This window comes from Perca fluviatilis, chromosome 4 (assembly GCF_010015445.1).
Source record: "Perca fluviatilis chromosome 4, GENO_Pfluv_1.0, whole genome shotgun sequence".
NCBI lineage: Eukaryota > Metazoa > Chordata > Actinopteri > Perciformes > Percidae > Perca > Perca fluviatilis.
In genome coordinates this window covers 42,518,059-42,523,472 of record NC_053115.1, presented here as the reverse complement: position 1 = coordinate 42,523,472, position 5,414 = coordinate 42,518,059, and positions in this window count along the sequence as shown.

The window sequence follows — 5,414 nt, the reverse complement described above, 5'->3', positions numbered from 1 at the left end:
CATTGACCTAGCTTACAGTGACTACTGACCATGCCATAACAACATGAATAAATAATGTCTATGGAGCTATACCCCTCAAAATTTTGATCAAAAATCAAATTTTTTGTCTAGTAATTTCAATGTTGCATTCGAAAGGGGGAGGCTAAGAAGTATTGTGTATGTTTATTACGTCCACTTGTAAATAACTTGTTTCCGTCTCTTCCCACTCACTGATGCCCATCTTGAGGCGCTGTGGGTTGTCCTGGATGAGGGCCTCAGGCCGGCCACACACTGCCTGCGTGGCGTGAGCGTGGCGTTTCTGTTGCGTGTCAGCTGCGTGGATGTCTTTACACACCAGAAATGTGTCTGACGATTTACTGCACTCAAGCAGTAGTATACTTCATGTTAAACATAAATATATACTGACACACACACACAGGAATTACTATGAGAATTGTAATCACTGCTTTAAAAGTTACACCCTAATTTGTAGCTAGCTTTCCAGTTTTTCCACGTGACGCTTTTGACCCTTTGTTGACACTTTTTCAATGCCTTTTTTTTCTTTGACATTTTTTTCTCTTTTTGGTGCTTTTTAACACTTTTGTTGACGCTTCTTTGACTTTCTTTTTGTTTTATGCTCTTTCGATTCCTTTTTCAATGCATTTGGCGTCTTTGATGTTTTCCACGTTTTGCTTAACTCTTTTTTGAAGATATATATTGATTTATTTTTTGTCAAAAGGTTGATTTCTTCATTGTTGTGAAACTGAAACATCGCATATTGTCTGTTACACAAAAACTACTTTGATAACTTCGTCTCAGCTAAAGTTCTCTGAAACTCTCTACAATTTATCCCAAATGAGTTTCTTCCCTGTTTCCTTTTTCCTGACAGCCAGCGGTGGAGTTTGTGACCGTTAAATGCCGACCATTCTACATTCCACGCAAATTCACGGCTGCGTTTATGCTCGGTGTTTACAGCCCACCAAGCGCTAATGCTAGTATGCGTTAGCTGAACTTTATGGAGCCTATAATGTGTGTGCGCTAAATGTAGCCTGTTTCATATGATGTTTTTATATAATGTCGTTTTTATATATTTTAATTGTGTAACCACTTGAGCCACGGTGAAACGTCGTTTCGTGTATATGGTTGAAATGACAATAAAACACACAAGTTGAGTTGAATGTCTCACTGTCTGTCTGTCTGTAAATGGTAGGCGTGGCTTGGGAGTGGACTCATAAAGTAGCGAAGCAAGTGCATTCTGGGATTTGGTGTCTTAGACTTGGAGTTCAGCTTTTCTTTGAGAAAAGAACAAAGAACGGCACTAAAGTCATTCTTAAAAAAGGAAGATGTGTTCAGAGTTTAAAGTTGAATCTATCAACTAGCGTCACTCTGATTGGTTGTAGAGCTATCCTATTGCGTGCAGAGGGAATTTCAAAGACAACCGTTTATCCCGCCCCTCGGATTGAGCCCTGCCAATGGGGAGTTCCCAGACCCAACATCTGGATGTGGGTCTGGCTTGTCAGGCTAGGCCTAGAAGCCACCAATTTCTAAAAATAAATTCACATTTCTACTACATAAGTGACCCAATTTAAAGATATATTCATCTTTCCAACAGTGAAATATCCCTTTAAGTTACTATTTAGTTTACACATTAAGAATCCTGCACACCCACAGACAGACACACACACACACACACACAATCTGACAGCTTTAGTTACTAGTTACTTTACACATTAAGATTTCTGCACACAAAACACATGTAGTTTATAAAATCTGATGTTTTATTATAAATGAAACTAGCCAACAATATAAAAAAAATCTTTTTTGTTGTGTTTTTCTGATGTTTTGTGTGGATGTCGCCCGAGTCTTCTTATGTGACTCTCGCTCAGGAAAACAAAACATAAAAAACATAAGACTGAGGACAAAGACAGAGTGTTTTTTTTAAATGTTAATGTGCATAAAAATAGCTTTATTTCCAATAATAAATCAGAACCTGCATGCAGAAACCAATGATTCATTGGCTTCTCCACTCCATTGGTGATTCACATGTGGTCTTTGTGACATTAAGCAGCAGAACATAATCATATCTCTCCCACGCTCCCTGAACACAACAGGGGCGAGGGGTGGGGGTGGGGGTTGGGGGGTATGGTACCACCTGGAAACTGTTTCACTGTTTTCTCTTTCTTTCCGCCCGAGACAGCGGACCTGGGAAACGTTCACTCTACGCCGGCAGCTAACCATTATTTAGCATTTTTTTGGATCACTTTCTTGGAGGAATGGATGAGTTGTTTGGTCTCTAAAATGTCAGAAAATGGTGAAAAATGTGGATCAGTGTTTCCCCGAAAAAAGCCCAAGGTGACGTCCACACATGTCTCGTTTTGTCCCCAGCTCAAAGATATTCAGTTTACGGTCCCAGAGGAGAGAAGAGACTAGAACAATATTCAGATTTAACACGCTGCTGAAGTTGATCTGAAGTTGAGCCGCTAAAGATCAGAGTACCTTCAGGTCTGTGGTCGAGGTCAGCTGTTCTTTGGGACTCATTTGTGACATTAATTTATTAAATTTCCACTGTGCCCTTTCATAAATAAACTGAATTGAATTTTCCTTTTCTAAGATTTTTTTTGGGCATTTTCAGCCTTTATTCTGATAGGACAGCAGAAGACACGAAAGGGGAGAGAGAGGGGGGAACGACATGCAGCCAAGGGCCGCAGGTCGGAGTCGAACCCGGGCCCTCTGCGTCGAGGAGTAAACCTCTACATATGGGCGCCCGCTCTACCGACTGTGCTAACCGGGCGCCCAACTGAATTGAATTTGACACTGACATTTTTCTGGGGCCCCCGGTTACAATGTGTTCCCCCAAAATAATGTTAAAACAAAACCTACTCGCTTGTCATCAGGCTCCATATTGGCTACGAAAGAATAGACAGACGCAAACAGTTCCAGGTAATAGCCACCCCCCCAGGGCCGCTCCCGACAACATCGGCACAACATCCTCCCCCCCACTGCCCCCCCCGAACAACAAGATGAACACCAACCACATCAGCAATCCTTCTAACAAACAAAAATACATAAATACAAAAACCAAAGTCTAAAAAGATAATAGAAACTTTTAACAAAACAAAAAGTTTCAAAACTATTTGCCTCTGGAAATCTCAAACTACTGTTTATAAAACTTTTAAAATTACATATACAACAGCTTAAAAAGGGGAGGAGGAAACACCCCCCAAAACCTGAAAGAAGGCAATAAAATAATTTGACAGTTAAATTAAAAAACAAAAAGGGGAACAAGTTGATCTACTGGAGGTAAAAAAAACAACAACACTGGAGAACAATGAGAGGAGTTAGTATGAAAACGTGCGTTTTCTCATTTACAGTAAATCACCCCGACGTTACTGGCGGGGGAACAAACATTAAACAGGAAAAACTATTTGGCATTTAAATATTTGGTAGATAATTGTGTGTTGCCAGGATGTGGCTAAGTACCGAGTTAATATCTCTTTCAGTTTTTGTTATTTTTTTAACCCTCCTGTTGTCCTCGGGTCAAATTTGACCCATTTTCAAAAAGTTTTTATACCAGATATGTGGGTTGCTTTCAACCAAATTGTCAAAATAAATAACGTGGATGGTTCACTACTTTCGCTGAATTTGGGCGTTTTATTCAATTTTAAAGCATTTGGAGAAAATAATGAAAAAAGAACGTTGAAAAAAGTAATAAAAATGTTGGTAAAAACGTTCAAAAAAGAGAAGAAAAAAATAAAATACTTGGAAAAAAAAAAAATCAACAAAATCATCGGAAAAAGGGACAAACAACTTGGGGAAATAAATGTGCAAAAACATTTCTTTCAACAAAATGTTAAAAGAAAAGTTTTTATTGAAATGTTGACCCAGAAAAAGTAAAAGTTGCACGGTCGACGGGAAGACAACACAAGGGTTAGTAGCAATTTCAGTTTTTGTTAATTTTTAAAATTGTTATAGCTATATACAAATCCTTGGTAGACCGGTCAGTGTGCTGAGGAATGTGAGGGTCAAACGCCCCCCCAAAAATGAACAAATAAAACTTAACAACTGTCGGTGTAGCTTATTGAGAAAGAATCAACCCTATGGTTTAAAAAAAACAGAAAGTACCAAACACTACCAGTTTCTCCGATCACAGAGCTTAAAATGCCTTTTCATTGGACAAATAAAACATTTACTGGATCAAAAGGATGTTAAGTTTCTTGTTTACAAGTTAATGTAAAAGATAAATATTAGTTAAGAATGATTTGAGCACTTTAATGTTCAGGAAGTAGAAATGTTAACAGACAGAAGGATGAATGAATAGTTAAATACGCTAAAGATCGATACCAATGTCCGTTTGTTCGTTAAAGAAGCAGCCGGTTAGCTTAGCTTAGCATAAAGACTGGAAACTGAGGGAAATGGCTAGCCTGGCTCTGTTAGATTAGCTTAGAATAAAGACTGAAAACAAAGGGAAACTGCTAGCCTGGCGCCGTTACACGGCCCTTTAAAGCTCACTAATTAACACGTTTTACTTTGTTAAATCTGAAGAAAAACTGGGCCAAAGAACGACATTTCTGTATTTTGATTGTGTGTCAGACTGTTTTCTTTACTGGAAGTTTCCTGAAATAGTTCGGTACTTCGGAGGAATCGTAACTTGGTGGATACAATAAGTTTCTGAATCGCAAACAGCGTCCATGTTCCACTTCCAGGTCCTAATTACGACCGGGAAACTCAACTTTTTGAAAGTGACAATATAACGGACTCGTCGCTTTCTGTAACAGAACCACACATGTGGGATTGAGCATCATATCGTCGACGTAGAGTTGCATTAACTCTCACACGGCCAACTCTGTAATCATACAAATGTCTTCAGTTGTTTTGAAAGAGCCAGGCTAGCGGTTCCCCCTCGGTTTCCTGTCTTTATGCTAAGCTAAGCAATGTCATATTTAACGGACATCTACGAGAGTGGTATCGATCGTCTCAAACTATTCCTTTAAGCTTAAATCTTATGGTTAAAGAGTCAGCAGATTCAGTCGTCACGGTGTCGGATCTTTGTTTTGTGTGTGTGCACGTGTGTGTGTCTCTGTGTGAGGAATGTAGGTGCGTGTAGGAGCATGTTGCTTAACCTCCAGGCGAGTTCTCCATAATAACAGAAAACAAACCTCAGAGGCACAGCGGTAATTATTATAGTAGTAAAACATCTTTCCAGGCTTTTAAACAGGCAGCTGTGTGTGTGTGTGTGTGTGTGTGTGTGTGTGTGTGTGTGTGTGTGTGTGTGTGTGTGTGTGTCCTAGGTCATACAGTGTTTTCCCAGATTAGTTTGGTTTACTTATCAGGCGCTACGTGCCAGACTGATGGGACTTTCCCCACATGAGGAAATACAATAAACATGCCAGGAGTTTAAAAAAAGAAAAAGTAATAATAAAAAAAAAAAAAAAAAG